Source organism: Schistocerca americana, chromosome 4 (genome assembly GCF_021461395.2).
Source record: "Schistocerca americana isolate TAMUIC-IGC-003095 chromosome 4, iqSchAmer2.1, whole genome shotgun sequence".
Classification (NCBI taxonomy): Eukaryota; Metazoa; Arthropoda; class Insecta; order Orthoptera; family Acrididae; genus Schistocerca; species Schistocerca americana.
This window is the reverse complement of record NC_060122.1, coordinates 430,741,965-430,754,661: the sequence shown is the minus strand read 5'-3', so window position 1 is coordinate 430,754,661 and position 12,697 is coordinate 430,741,965.

Here is a 12,697-nt window from a genome sequence, read left to right as displayed (position 1 = left end):
CACACTGAATGCATAACGAATGGGAAGTGAGAAAAAAGATACAAAGACTGAAAGGAGTTTTCATGGAACTGCACCTTGAAGCTGAGGAGAAGGGAGTAATAGTGAGATACACTGACAGTCAATGTATCACATTAGTCGGTACTAACGTCTCCAGGACCAACCACAGCAAGCAGTGGACTTGGTGCCCCCTTCATTGAAAAAATGAAAGCGGTGGTGGTTAGACACAGGAGATAGGTCATTTAAAACAATATTCAGGACAAAAGATGCTGACGAACATCCAGAAACTCAATGACATTCTAATGCATGTACAGAGGGAGGGGGTACTAAAGCTCTAATGGAATGGCATATGACAACTAACAAATCTAGACCAATGAGTTCTGAAGAATACCAGACTGCTATGAGCATTAACATGGACTAATGAAGTATGTAAAAATGGCTACCAGTTTGGTGAACCAGGATGCAGGTATAGTACAGACTGGGTTCAACTGACTAGACACAAGGATGACAGCAGAAAGATTCCTACAGATGCTGACAAACAGTTCAGGGGAAACCTAAGCTGAAGTACTGGAATTACATGAAACAATACACCACAAGATGCAAGGGCAATTACCTTCCACCCAGCTGCCACCAAGACAGTTTCTGGACAGCATAAGTAATAAGCAAAAGGAGTAGGCAGCTACACTCAAGCTTACTGCTTCCCCGGAAGAAAAGCCCTACCACTATTTTACCAACTCGCGAGAGTAAACGTTAGCACTGACTGCACTCTCCTCCTTGTGCTAGTCAGCTTCCCAGTATCAAGCACTCATGCCCAGTATGAATTCTATACAACTCATCTTAACCCAGTGAGCTGGGAAACCGAAAACCATGCACGTCAGAATGAAAGAGGTACAAGAGATTTCATAACGAGGAAAAAACCATGTACTAATTGATATCAGCAGACGAATTTCGTTGCTGCTATCGAGAACAAGTCACCATATGCCCATCCCAAGTGATTCAGACAGCCACAGGAGCATGAGAGATAAAATAATTCTTAGGAGGGACAGCAGCAGAATGATTCCTGTGGGACATGCTAGCATTGCAACTTTATTTTCAAAAAGGCGGATCCACACTAAATATTCTATATACGACCCAGTGGGTCTTGTGAGCTACGATAAGCTGGGCAACCTGAGGACACAGAATGGTTGGAGCAGTAAACAGTATGATTTGTGTTATTTCAGGGTCAACTTTCCATCCTGCAGCTACCATAACGGAAGCTAAAATTTTAAACACAACATATCCCATGCTATAGTGGACTGATAAACATTTAGATGCACTATCTGCCCAAAACTTAACCCTTCTAATAGTGTCTCAGAATGCAACCTCTGTAACTCTCTGGATGAGATAATACAAGTGCAGACAGGGTTTATTAGTGTGGAGTGGCCATTCTTAACAAAGGAGTACTTTAATAAACTGAAAATTTTACCATATGTTAAACCAATTTCCAATGCCATATTATCACATATTGATCTCATTAAATCAAAATAATCTTATTTGACACACAATTTTAATTATTCTTAAAAAAATCCAATAGAGACAGCTTTCAAGCATACTAAGAGCTCCCAAAAATTATGTAAATAAATTTCAAAACATAATGGTTTCAAACAACAGCACTTTTGTACAATACACTTCAAACTAAAATTAGACAATTCAATGAACTAAATGTGTTTTCAGCTTAGTCTAGTACCTTCCACTGATACAGAGTGATGCCTTCACATTGAAACAATTTAAACTGGCTTATACAACTTCAAAACATCACAAATTGAAAGTGAGCATAGATAGTGTTGCAGCTGGAAATACATACCCAGCTACCAGTTCGTATAGTCACATAAATTTCATGGCCTTCCTTTTTATTATTATTATTATTATTATTATTATTATTATTATACACAGTCATACATACAAGCCACAAACATACCTCTTAGTAAGTTCTGGTTCTGAATATTCTCCAGCTGGTTTTAAGGTGTGTACACTGCAAGAAATTTGTATGTGTTCCATGTGCTGGAAGTATTCAGTACATGCATGCAAAGTGTTTTGGCAAAAATGGCTTTGATTTAAAACATGTCAAACTGAAAAAAAAAAAATGTTATTTTCTCATAATTGTCACAGCAATTTATGTCCATTTCTTCCTGTTTCGTAACAGATGTGGTGTGTTTATGGCCTACTTGAGGCTCTGATTGAGAACAGGTCATAGAGATAAAAAACAGTTATGTAAGTATGTGTTTATTTGCATTTATAAGTTTAGTTTCAACGAATATTGTATCTACAATCTATTCTTTACTTTCTTTTTTTTTTAAATTAAATAGAGTTTCTACAGAAAAATTTTAGGCTTAATACATTGGTAGGGTAAGCATAATACACTAGTGACATTTAAAGACACCTTACTAAATTGATTTAACGAGTAAAACTGAAGAAAGTGAAGAAAAACATCACCCATCAAAACGACCGGTAATGGTCCTTGCAGGTACTTTGCTAATGCCAGTCCTACTAGAGTTAGAGAGATGTGAGTCAAATTAAAGTAATAATGTCTGCTGCTCTTCTCATTCGGCAGTTTTATGATGATCATAACCTTATTTAATAAGATACAATTTTTTTTAACAAAATGTTGTAAATACACAAGTTCCGAATTGTTATATTCAAATAGTTTTTGATGTTACCAACAGAACTGAAGAAAAAAAAAGAACCACACACACACACAAAACCAATTTTGTTTTAATTTAAGGACATTTCATATAATAATAAAAGTTATGGATAATCAAACAAAGGATCTCCCAGTTGGAATATCAACAAGGTAATGAAAAGACAGATTGCTAATTAGTATAAAGATGACATGTTAAATTGCCTCTCTGCAACGTAACATGTCACCTTCATTGTAAGTAGCAATGTATGTTTTCCTTACATAGTTAAAGTTATGGAAAAGTCCTTTCTTCTTTTCCCACATTCTTCTTGACATTATCACATTACTTTTGTGCGTAAACTGCAAATAATCTGGCCACAATTATTTTATATTCCTGATGGTTGTACTGGGAATCTTGGAAATGATTTTCAAGCCTCTTCAAAATCCAGTTTATATTCCATACCCATGGACTGAGTATACCTCAGAGCCAATATATCTGTAACACATGGATCTCCTACATTATTCTCCAGGCGAACTGATTTATAATACAGAACTTCAGAGAAGTCTTTAAAAAGTGATGAGATACATATTTCATACTGGCACTGCTTGCTACAACTTGTTTTCTTTACTACATGAACATAATTAGCTGTGAAATACAGCACTGTTTCTCTTTCAGCATTTAGTTGTGTAATGCACACTACCTCATTCCATTCTTGTGTGTCCTTCAGGTAAATATTTAATATCATACCACTTGCTATGCTGCTGTTGTAACACATTTGACAGAAGTACATTTTGGTTAAGTTAACACCCATCACTACAAAATATTTTACTTTTGTCAGAATGTTTTAACTGTGTGTCTAAAAAACCTGTAATGAAAGTTGCATCTAGCCTTCCTTCCTATTACTCCATGTAAAATATAACCTTCCACTGCACCATCGGTAAGTTATAAAATTGTAACAGTTTAAAATAAAGACAACTGATGAGGGTTGCAGACACTAATTGCACTGCACTGCTTGTACATCTCCAGCAAACACACAACACTTTCCTGCTACAGCTGCCTTTTTATTCTTTAACTTCTCCTCTCTCTCTCTCTCTCTCTCTTTCTATACTATATAACTTGTAAAGTGGCGGCAGAACACACACACAAAAGACGGTTATAATTAGCAAGCTTTTGGAGTCAGTGGCTCGTTCTTCAGGCAGAAGGGTTGAAGGGGACAGAAGAGGGTTCACACAGTAAGTCTCCCCTCACCTGCAGTTCTGGGTGACTTTCCCGAAATCTATCCCTTTTCCTACACCTCTCCAGTCCTTTTCCCCTCTTCCCTCCCTTTCACCCTTCTGCTGAAGGAACCATTGGCTCCAAAAGCTTGCCACTTACAACCATCTTTTAGGTGTGTGTTCTGCTGCGACTTGTTGAGTAGATTTTTTATCTATCCTATGAAATTATTTTGTCAATAATTGGTTGTTTTTGTTGTTATATATAACTTGTTACTACAACAGATCACAATCATCTTTCTTTGTGACAGAATAAAGCAATGTTACATTCTTTTATTTCTTTTATAAATGAATCTTTTCCAGCAATAGCTTAAATATTATTGCTAAAGCAATCACATTTGAACACACTGTTCAGTTCACAAAATGGCAAAAATCTGTCTCCAAATAAAGCGAGGAAGTTGTGATAGGCAATAATGGGGCGGCATCTTGAAAATTTTATCTAAAAGTTTACAAACATCTTTCAGTGCCTCTACACCTTCAGATTCCTCTTCTGTAGTAGGATTATAGCTTGCACCTGAATCAATAAAATCACTGCCTTGAATCACATTTAATTTAGTAAACACTGCAAACCACTTTGCTCATGAGGGATGCACACTTTCCCGAACATTGTTTGAAATCTAGAGTAAGTGTTGAAATCTTGGAAAAGGAAATACAGAGGTATGGGTATTCCCTTAGACTATGGGATCTTGTTCACTTTACTTTTTGTTGATGACCAAGTGATGGTAGCTGGGGATGATGCTAATTATGTGTTTTGAAATTGAAATAAGAATATAAAAAAATGGTGACCTATTTCAAACAAATCTAAAGAAGAAGAAAATGCTGCTAATGACATTCATTCAAGTGGATGCTGATATTGTTAAAAGGTGTCATAACTTCAAATGCTTGGGAGTGACATTTGTCATCAAACAGTAGACGTATGGCTGACCTAAATAATAAAACAGTTTTTGATATTGCTGAGCAACAGTCATACAATAATTTTTAAATAAGCACTTTGCTATTTGACTGTATTGTTGTTTATTTAATTACAACCCAGGTCTCGGCCTTTTATACCATTTTCAACTGATGTCATTAACATATATTGCAAGACATTAAGCTCAAAATTAGGCAAATTCAGAAAAATATCGACTCCCCATGAAATGCCAGATGTAAAATAATAAAATTGGTCAGGGCATGTTAGCCATAACACATCTAAATTGTATCCATGGAACAACAACATAACGTGCAGAACAAAACATATCATCTATCACCTCACTGTTGGAAGTATCACGATGAATGACGCAGAGTTGTGGGCACTAATTCAATGGCTGCCAAGATGGACTTTTGGAGGAATTGTGGATTTTCCAGGCTTGATCATATTAGAAATGACAAAGTCATGGAGATCATTAACATCTAAAGCACAATCCTAAACTGCACAGAAAGTAAGCACCTACTCTGGTATAGTCACTTACAATGTACGCCACACACAAGATGGCCGAAATGAATACGGCAATGGACTCCACATTAATGAAGAAACCATGGCAGACCTTTGAGATGCTGGAAAGATCATGTCACAGAAGCAATGGCGGCAAGCAGCATTAATGAAGGAGACTGGAATGACAGCAAAGGATGGAGACTGGGATGCAAGAGGCAGCAACAGACGTAGAAAACTTGTTGAGCAATGTACGTAGAATTATGGTGATGGTATGCTTGGAAATTCTGTGCACAAGATGTCATTTAACTATAAGACCATCTAGAATACTTTGCAAAATCATTACAGGCATATAGCAAGATATTACTATCTACATACACAGAGAAGCATCTACAAAATGGAAGTACAATACCATACAATAAGACAGAGAAAAAATCATGTTGTTGTTGTTGTTGTTGTTGTTGTCTTCAGTCCTGAGACTGGTTTGATGCAGCTCTCCATGCTACACTATCCTGTGCAAGCTTCTTCATCTACCAGTACTTACTACAACCTACATCCTTCTGAATCTGCTTAGTGTATTCATCTCTTGGTCTCCCTCTACGATTTTTACCCTCCACACTGCCCTCCAATGCTAAATTGGTGATCCCTTGATGCCTCAGAACATGTCCTACCAACCAGTCCCTTCTTCTTGTCAAGTTGTGCCACAAACTCCTCTTCTCCCCAATTCTATTCAATACCTCCTCATTAGATATGTGATCTACCCATCCAATCTTCAGCATTCTTCTGTAGCACCACATTTCAAAAGCTTCTATTCTCTGCTGGTCCAAACTATTTATCGTCCATGTTTCACTTCCATACATGGCTACGCTCCATACAAATACTTTCAGAAATGACTTCCTGACACTTAAATCTATACTCGATGTTAACAAATTTCTCTTCTTCAGAAACGCTTTCCATGCCATTGCCAGTCTACATTTTATATCCTCTCTACTTCAACCATCATCAGTTATTTTGCTCCCAAATAGCAAAACTCCTTTACTACTTTAAGTGTCTCATTTCCTAACCTAATTCCTGACTTAATTAGACAACATTCCATTATCCTCGTTTTGCTTTTGTTGATGTTCATCTTATATCCTCCTTTCAAGACACTGTCCATTCCGTTCAACTGCTCTTCCAAGTCCTTTGCTGTCTCTGACAGAATTACAATGTCATCGGCGAATCTCAAAGTTTTTATTTCTTCTCCATGGATTTTAATACCTACTCCGAATTTTTCTTTTGCAAAATATACAAACTGAGTAGTCCATGCGCAAGATAGGCAACATCAAGGTTAATAGCGCTCAGAAGTGCCGTGGTCCCGTGGTTAGCGTGAGCAGCTGCGGAACGAGAGGTCCTTGGTTCAAGTCTTCCCTCCAGTCAAACGTTTAATTTCTTTATTTTCGCAAAATTATGATCTGTCTGTTCGTTCATTGAAATCTCTATTCACTGTAATAAGTTTAGTGTCTGTGTTTTGCGACCGCACCGGTAAACCGTGCGATTAGTAGACGAAACGACGTGCCTCTCCAATGGGAACAAAAACATTTGATCGCAAGGTCATAGGTCAACCGATTCCTCCACAGGAAAACGCGTCTGATATATTCTATACAACGCTGGTGACGGCATGTGCGTCACATGACAGGAATATATTCTCGACCCACCTAACTTGTACACTTGGCGAATGGGTAAAAAGATTCTTCTACCTTACCCGATTTTGGTTTTCTTGAGGATGTGATAATCACTCCCAAAAAAGTGATGAAAACATAAGAGTTTGTCACATAACCGGAAACAAAAAATTAAACTTTTCGCTCGAGGGAAGACTTGAACCAAGGACCTCTCATTCTGCAGCTACTCACACTAACCACGGGACCACGGCGCTTCTGAGATTAAATGAGCCTTGATATTGCCTGTCTTCCGCATGGACTACTCGGTTTGTATATTTTGCTTATTTTTTCATAGTTCCACACAACTTCTTCCTGTTTTCTCGATTGATCGGTGTTCAGTTTTTCAAGGTCTATCCACTGTGCCAACTTATAAGTAAATCTGAGGGGGGTGCGATGGGGAGGTTCCCTTGTAAGATAAGTCGTGAGGTCAGTACTGCCTCACGTGTTCCAATATTTCTACGGAATCCAAACTGATCTCCCCCGAGGTCGGCTTCTTCCAGTTTTTCCATTTGTCTGTAAAGAATTCGTGTTAGTATTTTGCAGCTCTGACTTATTAAACTGATAGTTCGGTAATTTTCACATCTGTCAACACCTGCTTTCTTTGGGATTGGAATTATTATATTCTTCTTGAAGTCTGAGGGTATTTCGCCTGTCTCATACATCTTGCTCACCAGATGGTAGAGTTTTGTCAGGACTGGCTCTCCCAAGGCCGTCAGTAGTTCTAATGGAATGGTGTCTACACCCGGGGCCTTGTTTCGACTTAGGTCTTTCAGTGCTCTGTCAAACTCTTCACGTAGTATCGTATCTCCCATTTCATCTTCATCTACCTCCTCTTCCATTTCCATAATATTGCCATGAAGTACATCGCCCTTGTATAGACACTCTATATACTCCTTCCACCTTTCTGCTTTCCCTTCTTTGCTTAGAACTGGATTTCCATCTGAGCTCTTGATATTCATACAAGTGGTTCTCTTTCTCCAAAAGTCTCTTTAATTTTCCTGTAGGCAGTATCTATCTTACCCCTAGTGAGATAAGCCTCTACATCCTTACATTTGTCCTCTAGCCATCCCTGCATAGCCATTTTGCACTTCCTGTTGATCTCATTTTTGAGACGTTTGTATTCCTTTTTGCCTGCTTCATTTACTGCATTTTTATATTTTCTCCTTTCATCAACTAAATTCAATATTTCTTCTGTTGCCCAAGGATTTCTACTAGCCTTCGTCTTTTTATCTACTTGATCCTCTGCTGCCTTCCTTCACTATTTCATCCCTCAAAGCTACCCATTGTTCTTCTACTGTATTTCTTTCCTCCATTCCTGGCAAATGTTCCCTTATGCTCTCCCTGAAACTCTGTACAACCTCTCGTTCTTTCAGTTTATCCAGGTCCCATCTCCTTAAATTCCCACCTTTTTGCAGTTTCTTCGGTTTTAATCTACAGTTCATAACCAATAGATTGTGATCAGAGTCCACATCTGCCCCTGGAAATGTCTTACTATTTAAAACCTGGTTCCTATATCTCTGTCTTAGAATTATATAACCTATCCGATACCTTCTAGTATCTCCAGGATTCTTCCATCTATACAACCTTCTTTCATGATTCTTGAACCAAGTGTTACCTATGATTAAGTTATGCTCTGTGCAAAACTCTACCAGGCGGCTTCCTCTTTCGTTTCTTAGCCCCAATCTATATTCACCTACTATGTTTCCTTCTCTCCCTTTTCCTACCCTCGATTTCCAGTCACCCATGACTATTAAATTTTCATCTCCCTTCACTACCTGAATAATTTCTTTTATCTCATCATACATTTCATCAATTTCTTCATCATCTGCAGAGCTAGTTGGCACATAAACTTTTACTACTGTAGTAGGCGTGGGCTTCGTTTCTATCTTGGCCACAATAATGCGTTCACTATGCTGTTTGTAGTAGCTTACCCGCACTCCTATTTTTTTTTTATTCATTATTAAACCCACTCCTGCATTACCCCTATTTGATTTTGTATTTATAACCCTGTATTCACCTGACCAAAAGTCTTGTTTCTCCTGCCAGCGAACTTCACTAATTCCCACTACATCTAACTTTAACCTATCCATTTCCCTTTTTAAATTTTCTAACCTTCCTGCCCGATTAAGGGATCTGAGATTCCATGCTCCGATCCGTAGAACGCCAGTTTTCTTTCTCCTGATAATGACGTCCTCCTGAGTAGTCCCCGCCCGGAGATCCGAAAGGGGGTTCTATTTTACCTCCGGAAGCTTTGCACCTCGCCTGGGCCCATCAACACCGACATTGGACTGTTGATTACTGGAAACATGTTGCCTGGTCGGACGAGTCTCGTTTCAAATTGTATTGAGCAGATAGACTTGAACAGGTATGGAGACAGCCTCATGAATCCATGTGTGTGTGTGTGTGTGTGTGTGTGTGTGTGTGTGTGTGTGTGTGTGTGTGTGTGTGTGTGTCACCCACAAATATAAGACCTCTACTTGATTGTTACCTTACTAAAAATAGTGTACTTCATTATTTGTGAAGTGCCTGCCATCCCTGGATAGTTTATTTAACCTCCTGTGCACTTTAACAAATCACTTGAACAATTAATAACTTATTGCTTATTAAACATTACACTATGACATCATTAAATTACTCAAAGAACACTATAAATATCGCCAACAAATTCTAAATAGTTATTACAGTGGCGAATCAATGAAATTTGTATGGTGAATTTTGAAGCAGAAACATTCTTATGAGAAACAAAGTTACATGCTTTAAGGATTAACAACAATAATATGGAAATTCAGAAAAGTGGCACAGGCTGTGAAGCAGTCACTGAAGTGAAGCACACTGTATTGAGGAGCATGGTTAGCAACTGGGTGGCCCAGCTGTTTCTCGGCCACAGTTTATTGGTGGCCATTCAAGTGGACAGACAGCTTGTTTATTGTCATGCCCACTTAGAACACAGCCCAATCATTGCAGTTTAGTTTGTAAATCACGTGACTGCTTTTACAGGTAGCCCTTCCTTTTATGGGATAGGGATAGGTAATGACTGTGATCAGAATAGAGTTGGTGGTGGTGGTGGTGGTGGTGGTGGTAGCAGGCTGTATGGGGCAGGTCTCGCATTTAGGTTTATTACAGGTTTATGAGCCATGAGGCTAGGGGTTGGGAGCAAGGGTGGACCAGGGATGGACAAGGATACCACAAGTGGGGTGGATAGTGTTATACCACCGTGGGAGAGAAGGGAGGGATAGTGGGTAGGCTATTCCTCTTTTCAGAGCATGATGAGTTAGTTAATTAGTTGCATGAATGATTCCTTTATTGAAATGATGTGGAACAGGTCAGTTAACAGGATATGCGTACTTGATTACTGTCAACAATAATGAACACATTATTTTATTCCTACTCATGCAACTACTACTATTTAAAAAAACTATTTTTACTGGCTACCAGTTTTTAATTAGACATTCGTCAATGGAATGGAAGAAGTTGTCCATGAGAAATGATATTAAATTAGACCTAAAACTTACTTCACTGCCTGTCAGAGATCTTATGTTATTGGGTAATGATCAAAAATGTTTATTGCTGCTTATTGAAATTTTCTACGAGACAGTGACAGCTTTAACAATGGGTAATAAAGGTCATTTTCCCCTCTAATTGTAGGTATGTACATCACTGTTACTCTCAAATAGTGCTTAATTATTTATGATGAATTTAATTAGTTAAAATGTCCAGTTTCTTGACAAGGTGCCTGCATGACATCCATGGGTGAACACCACTTATTATTTTTACTGCTTGCTTTTGTGCAATCAATACTTTCTAAGTGATGAGTTAATCCAGAAAATTATTCTATATGACATTATTGAGTGAAAATATGTCAGCACATTGATATGTTTGTTTCCCAGATTAGCAATTATTCAGAGAGTGAAAGTACCTTAACTTAATTGTTTGAGAAGCTTAGTAATATACTTCTTCCGGTTCAAGTTTTCATCAATGTATACCCAAAAATTTGGGGCATTCTACCCTTACTAACTCCCGTCCATTTGCTACATCAGTTGTTGGTATGACTCTATATGAGAGGTAGTCGAAACCCTGGCACAGAATGTGATTTAGTTGCTCCTGTCCTGGTGGTAATGAGGGTACCGAATGATGGGAAAGTCGTGGTGGTATGTGACTGGTGAGGTAAGGCATGGGAGCTCTCTTTCTGCACAAGATTGGGAGAGTACTTAAGGTCTGTGGAGGCCTCAGTGAGACCCTAGGTATATTTGGAGAGAGACTGCCCATCACTAGAAATGCGATGGCACTTGTTGGCTAGGCTGTGTGGAAGGGACTTCTTGGTGTGGAACGGGTGGCAGGTGTCAAAGTGGAAGTATTGCAGGTTATGATATGGACAGGGGTGCCGATGTAGCCATCTTTGAGGTGAAGGAGGTTAATTTCTAGGAAGGTGACTTGCTGGATTGAGCAGGACCAGGGAAGCTAATGGGAGAGGTGTTGAGGTTCTGGAAGAATGTGGATAATTTGTCCTTACTTTCAGTATAGATCACAAAGATATCATCAATGAATCTGAACCAGGTGCTTGGGATTTTGGCTGGTTAGGAAGAATTCCTGTAGATGAGTCATGAATAGCTTGGTATAGAATGGTGCCATGCAGGAGCCAGTGCTACATCACAGATTTGTTTGTAGGTGGTGCATTCAAAGGAGACACTATTGTCGATGAGGATACAGTTGGTCATGGTGACAAGGAAGGGGGTTTTAGGTCTGTAGTCAGTCGGGCTTTGTGAAATGCAGCAAAGCCAATGGCATTGGGGATTATGTGTAGAGGGAGGTGGCATCAATAGTGACGAGCAGCATCGCTATGTTCTAAAGCAGGCTCATCCAAGAATTGTGCCCGGCAGGCACGTCCACGCCCCGCGGGCGCAAGGCAGTGTAGTTCAGCGCCCCGTCCGCGACCGTGTGTCGCCATAGGAGCGAGAGAGAGAGAGAGCTGCGGAGGGAGTGAGACCGCACAGTAGTGCTCTGCGGTCGACTGTCCCACAGTCAGATCCAACACAAACAAAATAACAGAGGAAGCGCACCTCTGTAAAAAGAGGCCGATGAGTGGTAAAACAAGCAAACCATTTACCGTTTAGGTAGCAACTATTGTTCGTGTGGCAGAATTACTACGCAAAGCTTTAGACAACAATATCCAAAACAAGAATCGAAGAACATTTTAGTTGTTTTCTGACCCACAGGTTCATTCTATTAGTACTGCAAACGCATACTCGTCATATGTACAATAGACGTCTTCTGAAAATTATATCAGTTTCTTAAATGAACTAGAGTCATAAATATTCTATTTTAGAAATAACTTTATGCAAGGGATATAGTCTCATTCTTACTGTTAGCAGTTACAAGTAAATATTTTTTGTTATACTTCGGGCTACATCTCTCTGAATCCCTTTTCAGAGTTTAGAAATCTGATCCTTAGTTTGCTGTTTTGTACATAAATATTTTAACCGACCAAGTTTGAAAACTTATTAAAAAATAAAATTAAGGTTATAAGGCTCTTTAATTCTTATAGTCAATGCTGTTAAGGAAGACAATTAACATTTTACACTTTTTTCTTTTTCGAGGAAACGGTTTTGTCAATGTTTGGTACAATATTCCCCCCGAGACTGATAACCTCAAAGAATTAGTCAAATTTTT